Consider the following 14,523-nt stretch of genomic DNA (forward strand, 5'->3'; position numbering starts at 1 on the left):
TGGGTCTGGAGGTCAGTTTGTTATGCCTTTTGTTATGTTGGCCTCTTTTATGTTGGACCCAAGATATTTTGTTATATTGGTTTTCTTTTGATACTTTATTAAATTGAATGTTCACCTAAGTTGAAACACCAGTGTCCTCGTGTATGTTTGGTCCACCACAAAGTTCCATTTAAAAACATGTAGTCCCCAGGTTATGTGGTTCCTGACTTCTGTGACTTTGATTTTACAACGCCGAAGTCATGTCCGCCGTTTTGTCTCAAGTTGTTTTTTGTTTGGTTGGTTTTTTAGATTCTTGGGAGGGGGGGGGGGTTTGTCACGTAAGTGTCTCATCCACCACCTCTCAGTATTGATGGTAAATACAGTGGTACCTCTACATACGAAGTTCATTTGTTCCAGGACCTTGTTTGTAAGTCGAAATGGTCCTATGTCGAGCAGGGTTTTCCCAGACGACTACATTATTATTCCATTAGTTCATTCCACAGCCTGAAAACCGACATTAAATCCTTACAAATACTGCTGTTACTATTGCAAAAAGCAATTACAAAGAGCAAAACAAATATGAATAAAAATCGTAACAATAATAATAATAATACCTGTAAAAATACAACAAATCGGGTTCTAATGTGGCGAATGCATTTTGCGTTGCGTACCTGTAGCTGCCAACAGAGTGAGAGAGGGTCCAGTTGAGATATCACTTTCTCTTTCAACATCATGTTTGCTGGCGTAAACTGCCGCGGACATTTGGCGTGTTGTGTTGAACAAGTTCTGAAATAAATGATTAAAAACCTGACAAAGCTGGCAATCTCTTTAGCGATAGTACCGCAATGATTGTCACCTAAACTTATAAAGACTGGCAAACAGATGTCAGAGGAGTATTGTCAAGCAGCTCACGGATGCACACCCCATGCTCTTATTTTTCTATCATTTTCATTTCAATAGCAAGCTTCACCTTTTCTCTTTTTTAACCGCCTGCTTTGACATTCTTGGAACCCATGTTGATTTCTCTAACAAGAAAATCCGCTGTGCGTCTGTCTTGAGGGAAAACTATGTAATTGTGACACAGTCATAAATTGTCAAATTTCGAGCATGTAGAAACAAATGGCGAGTCAAATTTTACGTCAGATGTCGAAAAGATCGGTGAAGCGATCGTACGTCGAGGTACCACTGTACAGTATATTATTTGTAATTTAATTTTGTTTTTTATTAGGTTTAATTAAACTAAAAAGTTATTCTCTAATTGCTCTGCATATCTGGTATTTCATTTCATTATATGTTGCCGTCTGCTTTCCTTTGTTGCACTCGGACTTGTTTGACGTCACGCCAGCACTACTTTTTGTGAGTTTTGAGCATTGCTTTCACATTGGGAATCAGGGGTGAACGTCAGTTAACATTTCAAGAAGGCAGAGAAACGGTAAACGGCACGGACTCCTGAATGCCCCGCCACCCTGTTAGCTCGCTATTAGCCTTTGCTTCTTGAGCAGCGTTCATTTTCACCGCTGGGCCAGTGCCACAAAAAGCTGCCGTTTCTTTGTTGAATTGCCCAAGATTTGGACCTTATTTCCCTCGGTATTCATGTGCAGCCATTGAGGTATGTTTTTGTAAGCAAACATATCTCCAATTATTTACTTTATAGCATTATTGTACGCGCTGTCATGATTGTATTTTCTAATTGTGTGTTTATAGTTCGGCGGTGACAAATAAATGCCAGTTGTAAGAAGAACTATGGGGTGATCGACGTTACCAGGGATGAAATATGTATCGATCTTATTTTTTACTTTATTCTCTTAATTTGACATATAGTACATGTTTTTGGATCGTTAATTTGAGATTTAGGGGGTATTTAGAAGTACTTAAAGGGTTAATTCTGACTTATGCAGAAATTCGGGTTACGTCGCCAGAGTAGGAACGGAACTCGTTCGTAACCCTGGGACTTGGTGGTGGTGCAAAAAAAAAATGACTGGAGAAAGAAACAGCGGCCGAGACACGCGTCGTAAAGTCGAAATCATGTAAGTCGGGTATCTCATAACCCGGGGACTACTTGTAAATGTGTATTTTCAGATACTGGAGGGATTTAAAAACAATAAAACAAATTTTTGTCCTTAAGAATTATATCTATACCAGATATAGTGTACGTACATAAGACAACTTCAAGATCAGAAGTTTTTTCCAGAATTCAGTTGTTTGGCCGCTAGTTTGGACATTAAAAATGTAACATGGAAAATCTGTCCCACTAAATCATGAATATTTTTGAACATTTAAATTGAAATTTGACTCCCTTTGTCACATTATTGTGCACCAGTATTAGAAACATACAGGTATTTAAATGTTTTAAATTACAAAAATAAAATGATTAATTTTAGATTGAGACCTCACTCTTAGAAAGGGCTTAACAACATTTTGCTGGTCATGTCATGCTGACAAATGGCACATGGTGCAAATCACAATTCCATGAGCACATTTACGATATAGCCAAAAGCTCAATGAACAAACAGCACATTACGTATATGGCTACATACTGTATATTGACTGGTAATAAACAAGAGTAAGATGGAGAAAATCCAGATGTTCTGCATGGAAAAAAAATTAAGTATACAGTTTTGTCGTTATTCTAATATTTAACGCCTGGGGAAAAAATATGAAAAGTCTAATCCAGCTCTACCCATGTGTACATTTCATTCTGCATGGACTAATGTGTGTTGTGCACACCTGTGCCTGGAGCAGACCTACATACAGTGCCCATGATGTACAATCAGCTGCAGATTCCATTTTTCAAAACATGCCGAGTACACTAAAACACAAGCTACTTTTTATAAAATAATCTCCATAGGGATACAGAAGGTCATGTGGTTTACCGCATGTACTGAACCCCAAATGAGTTGTTCCTCATGCTGGCATCTGCTCCAAAAATGCATTTTGCCTCAATTATTTTTTGTCCAAATTGTATATAAAACTACTAACAATTTTACATGAGTCCTATAAGTGGTTTTGCATTCCAATAGAGAACACACATGCATCATGCATAAGAGCATTTGTATACTGTAATTGATGAATATAGGCCTAAGTTTGACAACACTGACAAAAAACATGTCCGACACTAAACTGCATTTATTTAAGTATGGTAATTGAAATCAATCATTTGCAATGCCTACCTGACTGCTGAAAGCAGAATAAATGGGGAAAAGTGGGGAATTTTTTTTGTGTCACCCCTTAAAAGAAAGAATGCATAGTGATATGTTTATTAATGTTACATTTTTGATGTATTGAATGTTTGGTTTGATTTTATTTCACAGGACCTATCCCGTGAAATAACAAGTTGAATGTTTTGCTTTTGTCTTGAATGTATTTGACAGTGCAGGTAGTGCACGCGCACACAAAGTGACGCACTAGAAATCACATTCTGTGAGCTGCTCATTGTGGTTTATCTAACACGACAACCTGACTCAAACCATCACACCTTGAATAACATTTTAAAACCCAAATTAAGTTGTCAGTGGTGCATAGCTCCAGAACTTCCAACACCTGAACATGCTGTTTTTGTTTGTTTTTTCATACAACTAAATCGCAAGGGGGTTGACGACGTGCCTGGGTGGTCAAGACAAAAACCCTAACCCAAAACAAACAATGACCATGAATTGGGGATGTCCCGATCGCATATTTATGCACCCGAGTCAGAGTCACCTGATTTTGAGAATCTGCCGATACCGAATCGTCGAATCCCGATCAAAAACCGGAAAAAAAGGTTTTTCTTGTTTTTATTTGAACTGAAGTTCCAAACGTGTTGCAGTACTGTCTTCTGAACCACTTATCCCCAAGACTCCTCCAGCGGGGGTGCTGGAGCCTATCAAAGGTAACTCCAGGCAGGCTCACGCCACAAAGAACAGCCTCTCACTTACACAATGAATGAGTTGCGACAGCACACTTCAGACTATTTACCAAGCTTAACGATGAATGACACATCTGTGCTTTTGATCGTAGAGCTACCGAGTATTCTATGGCCAGATCAAAGCTACAAACCTGTCAATCATCGTTAACTTGAAGTACCAAATGCCAGCTGCACTGGTGACCGCATTGCGTAGCAGGAGGGAGATTGGGAAGTTGTACGAGCATGGAGCAGAAAAACTGAATAGCAGAATATATTTGCCAATTAAAAACCCGATCCTTTTCTCCTGATTCCGATCCTTTGAAAAATAACGCGATCGGCCCTATTTCTGATCACTGAAGCGATCGGGACATCCCCACCAAGAATTAACACTGGGAAACTACAGTTTATACCAAAGAAAATTCATAACTGTCTACGATGTCAAGCAAAGCCTGACAATGGCTATAGACAAGTTTCCGAGGTACTTCCGCTTTATTTAGGAAATTTAAGGAGGCAATTTAGGAAGTACCGCATCCATTTGCCATCATCACGACAGGGGAGGACAACATGTTCATGAAGGCAGATGTGGAACCAAGCTCGTGCCACCACAAAGACCGAGTGTTTTTGTAGCCATGTTGCCGCTGTGTTATGGAAGGTATGTTCTTCCTAATCTTGCATTTTCATGTGTCCGGTGCTCAAAAAATACAAAAGCTACAATCTTGCGCATGAAACGACTTGTTGCCTTTGATATTGTTATTACGATGATGATTGTAATTACGATGATCTTTAATATTATTTACTACAACTACTCTATCTGCTGCTAGCCTGTTGCTAATCAGTATGTGTCGATGGCACAATTATGTCAACGCATAAATGCAGGTGTTACAAGTTTTTTGTTCGCTTGTTTACAGGTGGAAAACGCTGTGTCTCACATTCACAACAACAGTTACAGTACAATGATGAACATATATCGAGACTACGTGCGTTCTTCTTTGATGATGGAATACATACAGTACATGTATTGATAAAAGTAATCACGTAGTTGGTGTTTTTGTGGATTTGAAAAGGCATTCTATTAAATTGACCATAATATATTACTTGGGAAAATGGAAAGATACGGGTTTACAGGCATTGTTTTGGAATGGTTAAAAAGTTACATGGGAAATCGCAAACAGTACGTACAGATTGGTGATTACAGGTCATCATTATCGCACATTACAGTTGGAGTACCACAGGGCTCTGTATTGGTTCCAAAATTCTTTACATTATTTATCAATGACCTATGTATGACATTTAAAAAAATAAAATTTTTACTCTTTGCAGATGACGCCAACATCCTATGCTCAGGAAATTTTTTAAAGAATCTGATGCATGAGGTAATGACTGAATTAACATATCTGAATCACTGGTTCAGGCTAAACAAATTATCAATAAATTTGGAAAAAACTAAATATATTTTATTTGGAAATAAAAAGACAAAAACTGAAGAAAAGATAATTATAGTCAATAGTGAAATTGAGCGAGTAACTGAGACTAAATTTTTAGGTGTAATACTGGATGAACAGTTGAATTGTTAGGGCCTCTGCTCCTCCTTCCTGAGCCCTGGCCCACCTCTGGCAGGTGTGTGTGTTTTTATTCTGATTACAGAGTGGACGTCAGACGGGTGGAGCGGCCACGGGTGATGGTGATGATAATCAGCCCTCTTTAAAAGCAGTGGACGCCGCCACCTCGTCGCCCATCAACGTGTCTGTTTGCTAAGTCAGTTGTATCCCGCGTTCTTCACTTATTGCTCGGATCACCGGCTCACGACATTTTTTGCTCTCGTCCCAGGTCCTGTTTTTTGCGCGCCCCTTGTCGGATTTCATGCCTGCCTCCTTCCCGAGCTTCATTACCTAACGCCCACTCGATGACCCCGATCTTCGAGTTCCACTGCTTTTGTGTTGGACACAATAAAGCATTTTGGTTCATTGCCACACCGTGCCTGTGTCTGCATAAAGATCCCTTCCATTCCGGGAATCCTAACATGAATTGGAAGTCACAAATAAAGAATATAAAAACAAAACTGACAAAGAGTGTTGGACTACTGAACAAAACGAAACCCTTTTTAAATTATAAAGCACGCCATATCTTGTTCTCTTCATTAGTAATGTAGGGTGACCATATTTTGATTTCCAAAAAAGAGGACACTCAGCCCGGCCTCAAGATACTTTAATTTTTCTCGAAGTTCACTCAAAAATGCCTATATCACTTTGATATATTTAAAGTGTGCCCCCTCACTCTGGATGGAAAAATGCAGTTTGAAAAAAAATATATAATAATAATATATATAGAATGCAGACCCATGGAAATGTAGTTCAGTCAATACACATACACACAGTAGGCTATGAGCCAACTAAACATTTTTATAAATTACTATCACGACAACTATCCTTGACGAATTGTTATTCCCATTCAATTGATATTCTCATTCAATGTTCTAGATTGCACACAAACAACAACCGAAATAAACTAACTATTCAACAAGCACGTTTCCAAATGTAGCAGTTCAAAACTACGTTTCCCATAATGCCTAGCGTGGTTTAGCTTTACAGTCAAAGCTCCGACAGAAGTCAACAGTTGCCATTATTAAGGTATTTATCGTACAAAACTTCACTGGGCAGGCGTTGTGGCCAAATGGTCACCCCAGTAGATGGCGGTAATGCTTCATGATAGGGGTGAACTGCCAACAAACACAAGAACTACTCCTTCCCTCCATACTACTAGGAGCAATGTCATCGCAGGCAGGCGCTGCCACCCAGCGGCCGGAGGGATTCTCTTCAAATTGGTCCCGTGAAAAATAAAAACCGGACATTTTTATGAATTTATAAAACCCGCCCGGACGATTAGGATACTACGTGAAAGTAGGACTTGTCCGGGCAAAAGAGGACGTTTGGTCACCCTAAAGCCTGAGTTATACTCCCGCGTTGCGGTGATGGCGTAGCGACTACGGCGTCATTCGACATTCGATAGTTCTGCGGTAAGGGAACGCGTTGCTCTGTAATTCACCGCCAAGCCACTAGAGGGATGTGGCATTACGTTTGTACGGTTTTGGGGCATGCTTGTTTACTTCCGCTAGTCGGAGAAAAAATAAACAATGCAAGATGGAACTCTTGAAAATAAATATTCTGCTCATCAACACTGAATAAATATTGAACATACAAATGTTGGCAGGCAGGCGACGCAGAAGACGGTTTCGAGGCGGTCTGGCCGACTTTTGATGCCGCACTGAGAGTTTTAGACTCGGGTGGAGAGAGCTAGCTGTGGCGGTTAGCTTCAAACTGGCGTCGAGCACTGCGTTCAAGGTCTGCAAAGCCCTCCAGCCTGATTTGTTTGCCGTGTCCTACAACCAGCCAGTGGGAAGCCATAGCAGATTTCTGGCGTCTAGGGAACTTCCCAAACTGCGTTGGGAGGCTTGATTTTAAGGTTATCATAAAAAGCACCGAGGCACTCTCAATCAGTGATGATGTATTGTGTGTGTGAACTGTCTGTTATTGAAAATTAAAGATCAAAACAACTCTTTTGACACCAAATCTGTGCTTTATTCTTCATATACTTGAAACATATGTACACAGTAAATGATGAAGTGCACCAACCAAAAATACGACATAAAGTGATAAAAAGTTGGCAGTTTTTGGCCGACTGGGTCACCGCTTCATGTGGCCACTCGATTCCGAACACCCACGTCTCGGTGGTTCTTCCATTTTTTTTTTCCGATCGCCGACCTTGCCATTTGGCAATCACAATAATAATGTCTTGACGAGACTTGCTCTTCAATGATACTCCCGTCGGCTTGGTGCATTTTTGCGTGTAGAAAATAATGTTTGATTCTATTCTACAATGGCGGTGTTTTCGCGGCAAACCGGAAACAACAGTCTGAGCGGACCAATCACAGTCCGTTTTCGTCACGTCATACACGTCTAGGTGACGCGAAGGTTAGAAAATTCGAGAGGCGCGCGTAAGCCTACGGCGTAGGGTCGTAACTCGATTCTTCCTTGACGGCGTAGGTCTGACGCGGAAGTATAACTCGGCCTTAAGTAATGCCATACCTCACCTACTGTGTGGAGGTTTGGGGCAATACATATCCCAGCAATTTACAGTCACTTGTGATACTTCAAAAAAAGGCAATAAGAATAGTGCACAAGGCTAAATACCTTGAGCAAACAAATAGACTGTTCTTGGAATCCAAGCAGTTAAAATTCCTGGATCTAGTGAAATTCAAAATGGCCATAATCATGTTTAAGGCACGGAAAAACGCATTACCTGGAAATATACAAGTTTTGTTTTCAAATAGACAAGGAGGATATAATCTGAGAGGGGAGTTAAACTTCAAAAAGCAAAACAACAAAAAGTACAACAAAAAAGAGCTTTTGTCCTTCAATTTGTGGTGTGGACTTGTGGAACAAACTTACTGAGGACCTAAAGAAAGGCGCTAATTTGAGCGTGTTTAAGAGAAAATACAAAGATCTTGTTTTCTGTAATTATAGAAATGAATTATAGTATTTATGTTGAGAAAATGTTGAGTGATGCCAACCATTGTTCTTTAGGCATCATTGAATTGTTGTGAATTGTATTTGTTTTGTCTGATTTATGCTGATGATTATGTAGGGGACAAAGGGGTATGATTCATATAAGTTTTTTACTTCTTCCTACTCCTTTATGAGTCTTATGTTTTGTTTGTATTCTTGTATAATCCAAAATGTGATGCATGTTTTCGAAATTCGATCAATCAATCAATACCTGGATGGAAGACTCGCGGCGGACCGTCAGCTTGATCCCGGGGTTCAACTATGAGCTTTTTAACTGCAGCAACTTTAAGCGACGCTATTGGAGCTGGAATTAACGAGGACTGTGGGAGAAAGTCCGACAGGAGGCCGCCGATGGTCTCCATAATGTCGGGTGAAAGTTTGGCAAGGCTCAGGATATGTGCTGTCTGATAACACATTCTCGTATGCTATTTTTCTCATAATTTTATATATTGTGTTTTATTGACCTGTTTTGCGCATGCACCAATTGTTTTAAATAAAACAAGAAATGGAATTATGTTGTCCAGATGGTTTATTGCGATCAATATCTGCAACAGAAAATTACATATTAGTTTTGTTTATACGTACATACCTTGTAGCATTTTCTTGTAACAACAAAATCTGTGTCAGCCCTTCTACATTCGGCAAATGTAATATTATTTGTAATGTCACCTCATTTTGGTCACTCAAGTGGCTCTGGTATCAGTCTACACCTCACGTCAACACAGGCTGACAGGTTGTTATAATTTTGTCCACAAATGATTAACAAGGTGATAAGAGTTCACGTACAGAAAATCTGAGGGTGTCGTCTACGTCGTGCTGAATCCACTTTTGAAGATTCCGTGAGTTCCTCTGGTTTGATTTTGCAGTTTTAACTTCATCAACACACAGCTAACTTCAACCGCAACTAATGAGTTTTTTTTCTAAACTGGAAGTTCGAAGCTGAAATTTTCCAAGATGGCGCCGCCCATGTTTCACTCAGGGAAATTGTCTATATTTTTTAAATATTTCAGGTCAATATCTGGATAACCTTTTAACGTGTGCACATGAAGGGTTTCTCTTCCATGGTAATTGTAAAGACATTATCCAAACTGTGAACCACAGACGTCTTCTCACACTAGGAATTGTCATGTCATTATAACTTCTTATGAACCCTGCTTCTTCTAACTTCACTCACCTTCATATGACCCTTGCTATCCTAATACATTATACCATTAATAAAATGTATACTGATTAAGTCTTTCAAGATTAAAATGAAGTGATGATATTTATATTCACTTCAAAAGTGTGGCATATTCACAAGTTCAAAGTAAAAAAAATTACATAAGCGCTCGATTGTAACGAAGCAATTTTTTGTGTACTTGTAATTTTGGAACATTTTTTTAAGGCACTTTTTTTTCGAGTGATGAGCACAGATGAAGACACCAGGTGACAGGAATACACTTTATTGCCCTTTTTAATGTGATCAGACTACAATATTGTCAATAACTGAGCATAGTAGAGCCGTATGACTAATGTGTTGTTTGGTAAAAGCAACTGGTTGAAGCTGTCATGGTGGCTCTCACTCACAAGCAGATGACAGCCTGGTGTTTGGCTAACAGCTTGTAATTCGTTTGTGCATGCTGCATGAAAAAAAACATGTCATTGTGTTTAACCACGTAACATTTGTGGTTCCTTTTTCACTGTAACACAATTTACTAAAGTTAGAAAGAAGGAAGAACTAAAGGGCCCAGACAGATAGAACTTTAAAAGCGTCCACGTTTGCATAAGTGTTTATGATAGAATTGTCTGGCTTTTTCTCCCACTGGCATGCAAACTGTAGAATAAGTCCTCCGGACAAAGGGGTGTCTGATGCATTCTGCTTATTTAGGAGTGCAACCTCAGGAAACTCAAGCTGAGAGTAAGACAAGCAACCATGGTGGAAAGCTTTGTTCGTTCAAGACACACAACAAAGGGCATGAGAATTCAAATCAGCATTGTGGAACACAGCCTGGGGCATTTGAATGAGATGAAAGCAAGATGAGAAATTCTTAAGTACGACGGTGACGCGATTTTCAAATCAGTGTCTCCTTTAAATGTTAAAAAGTAAACTAAAGTTTTGAAGTTAAAATGCTGCTATGTACCCATTTGATGCAGCACAAATCATCATTTGAATTGTAGGGCATCAACAAATAATTGAAAAAAATATTTTTAAACTATAAAGGTTATAATAATGTTTGTTATGGATGAAGACAGGAACCTTATACTAATACAGTAATGTGAAAAAATTAGGACAGCCCATTAAATATTCAGTTCTTTATTAAGAAATGTTCACACACAAATGTTGGATCTTGTTTTTCATTATCTGCGGAAAAAGTGATTTAATAGCAGGTAAACAACAACAATTAACATTGTTTTACTCATTAAACCAAATTTATCAACAAAAATGCATATTCTAACTGAGGAAAAAGTTAGAACACCTTACCATCTAATAGCTAGTATTACCCCCTTTGGCTGAAATAACTTCACTGAGACGCTTTTTGTAGCCATCTACCAGTCTTTGACATTGGTCTGAAGAAAGTTTGCCCCACTCCTCAACGCAGAATACTTTCAACTGTGATATGTTTGAGGTGTTTCTTTCATGTACAGCCTGTTTCAAGTCACCCCACAGCATCTCAATGGGATTAAGATCTGGTCTTTGACTCAGCCATCCCAGGACTCATTTCTTCCTTTTCAGCCAGTCCTTGGTGGATTTTCTGGTATTTTTGGGGTCATTGTCATGTTGCAGGGTCCAGTTTCGCTTCAGCTTTAATTTTTTTTCACAGATGATCTCACAAGATTCTCAAGCACCCTCTAATACACGATAGAATTCATGTGGATTCTACGATGGTGATCTGGCCAGTGTCCTGCTGCAGCATAGCATCCCCAAACCATGACACTTCCACCTCCATGCTTCACATTTGGTATGAGGTTCTTTTCCTGGAATGCTGTATTGGGTTTACGCCAAACATGTCCTCTGTTCTGGTGTCCAAATAGTTCGATTTTAGATTAACCTGTCCAAAGAATATTATTCCAGAAGTCCTGGTCTTTGTCTGCATTCATACTGGCAAACTTCAGTCTGGCTTTCATGTCCTTTTTGGAGAGCAAATGTTTCCTCCTTGCACACCCCTCATGAAGGTTAAACTTGTGAAGTCTCTTTCTGATTGTAGAGGCATGCATTTTCACATCAACAGTAGCAAGAGCCTGCTATTGGTCCCGTGATGACATTTTAGGGTTGTTGGAGACTTCTTTTAGCATCTTGCGGTCTGCTCTCGGGGTGAACTTGCTTGGACGGCCAGACCTTGGCATGTTAGCAGTTGTTTTGAATGTCTTCCACTTGTAGACTATTTTCCAGACAGTGGAATGGCTGATTTTATATTTTTTTCTGATCTTTTGAAATCCCTTACCAGAGTCATAAGCGTCTCCAATCTTCTTTCTGAAGGCCTCAGACAGCTCCTTTGATCTCACCATGGTGTTTTCACTCCAACAGTTAGTCACTGTTGAAAGTATTCTGCAGTGAGGAGTGGGGCAAACTTTCTTTAGACCGATGTCAGAGACTGGTAGCTGACTAGAAAAAGTGTCTCACTGAAGTTGAGGGGGTAAAAGGGGGTAACACTAGCTATTAGGTGGTAGGGTGTCCTAACTTTTTCCTCAGTTAGAATATGCTGATAAATTTGGTTTAATGAGTTAAACAATTTTAATTTTTGTTGTTTACCTGCAATTAAATCACTTTATTTTCCATAGAACTTTCTGAGGGGCCTCAGGAGGAACAACATGGGCAAGGGATTGGTGATTGCCATCTACCGAGCAGCTATTGAGTCCATCCTCACCTACTGCATCTCAACGTGGTATGTACACTGCTCGACAGCGGACAGAAAAATCACTGCAGAAGGTGGTGATAGCGGCTGAGAAAATTATTGGCTGCTCACTGCCACCACTGGAGGACATTGCTGCTGTGCGTACCCCTAATAGAGCTAAGAACATTATCAAAGACTCTTCCCATCCTGGTCATCACCTCTTTGAACTGTTACCCTTTGGCAGGAGATATAGAGCGATGAGAACACGTACTACTAGATTCAGAGTTTTTTTTCCCAGGGCCATCAGTGTTCTCAACACTGGACTACACTAATTGTTTCATGATGCTGCTATTTAGCGACTTTTGCACAATAATTTATTCATTGTATATTATTTAGTAGTATGTCTAAGTTGTTTAAGTTGTGTGTTATTTTACTGTCCTGTGTCTTGTGTTTTATGGTAGCACACAGTAGCTTTCCAATTTCATTGTTTGCTCGGCTTGCAATGAAAATAAAGGAATTGAATTGAATTGAGATAAAGAAAAACAAGATCAGATATTGCTATGTGAACATTTCTTAATAAAGAACTGAATATTTAATGGGGTGTCCTAATTTTTTTACATGACTATATGCAATATACTCAATTTATACATGACAGAGGGAGGGAGGATGGATGAGCAGCTTCAAAGCTTCCATATTTTATGTAGGACCTGTTTTTTGTTTTAAAGAAAATATAAGGTAGTGAAATGATACAATTAAGTAGCTTACTTAACCAATGTTTAAACTTGTTCATCTTTCGGGATGATTGATACAATACAATGTAAAGAAAAAGCAAAGACCCCACAGAGAATGAATTGTTTGATGAGCACTGAACTGTGTTCCTTGGAGGTACAGTATGCAAAAGTCTCACAACTCATTTTTTGGAATAAGTGCTGCTAAAAAGAAATATGCAAAACAACACACCCAGTGGATTCTTTGGTGCAGAGTAACAGAGCTGCTGCTATTATTTTTAGTCGTGTGAGATCTATATAGCTATTGCCTATTGGCTGTGGACACTATTTGCATATAATTTATTATACTGTTTATGCTATTGAGACAGTTATTGTCTTGTGCATTGTTTGTTGTGTCATCTCCATCCATATGGTATGCTCCACAGCTGTTTATCACAATCTCATCACTGCTGCCTTAGAGGGTTATTCTTTAGACACTGCATAGACTTCATAATGTATTGACGGGACACGGGGCCGATTCATAGGGGGCCTATTTCTCTCAAAGCTGACCGAGTGGAAACAAAAATAAATGTGTAAATTCCTGAGTTCTTTATAGATATGGGCATAAAACAGTCTAGATTCTTGGTTAAAAGCAAAAAAATGGGCAGTTAGCATTTATTTTACATAAATATGTTGAATGTGCTGCTAGTCTTTACACCACTGTGTTGCCACCTTATCACCACAAAGAGCTTTTTACGTTGAAAATTCTTGTGAATAAATGGGTAAATCCCAAAATTCTTGTGAATAAATGCGTAAATCCCTGAATTCTTGATAGATATGGACGAAAAACAGTCTCAATTCTTGGTTAAAAGCAAAAAACGGGCAGTTGGCATTTATTTTAAGTAAATACTGTATGTCTAATTCAGGGGTCGCGTTAACCGAATATTTTCCGTCGTTGACCGATTTTTTTAAAACAGTAACGGAAAAAACTAAAGTTCACCTGTCATTTTGACAGGTTGCAATTCACACCCCAGACCACAGGGTGGCGAGTGAGCATATTAATTAGCTATTGTCTCTCTTGATTCATGACGTCGTTGGCCTTACCCTGAAAAATGTCAAGGCAACTGAGTGTCCAAAGTTTCTTCAAAAAGCCCCAAAATGACAATGGTGTTTATAAAAGAGGTGAAAAAACAGGGACTGCACAAGCGGGCACGCAATTCAAGTCCATGCGTACCAGGAGGAAGGTGTAAGGCTCCGTTCAGGCCACAGCAGGTGAACTGTTAATTTCATTGTTCCATAATGTAGCCTACCTACTGGGGCCACAGTCAGCTGTTTTTGTCACTGCGGAGAAAAAGTTACATATTCATCTGCTTGATGTGTGATGGCACGGTGTGGATTCTCTGTTAAGCTTGTTCGGACAGAATATTAATTCAAAATGAATGAAAACCAAATACTATTGAATATTTTGAAGCGGTATGCAATGTTAAGAGTCTTGTTAGTTCGAATTGCTGTGTCCAGCCGCTGTAGCTCTGCTGCTCTCTGTGAACTCTCTATTCAAGCCGGAACGCGCGCGGCTCTTA

This window comes from Corythoichthys intestinalis, chromosome 8 (genome assembly GCF_030265065.1).
Source record: "Corythoichthys intestinalis isolate RoL2023-P3 chromosome 8, ASM3026506v1, whole genome shotgun sequence".
Classification (NCBI taxonomy): domain Eukaryota; kingdom Metazoa; phylum Chordata; class Actinopteri; order Syngnathiformes; family Syngnathidae; genus Corythoichthys; species Corythoichthys intestinalis.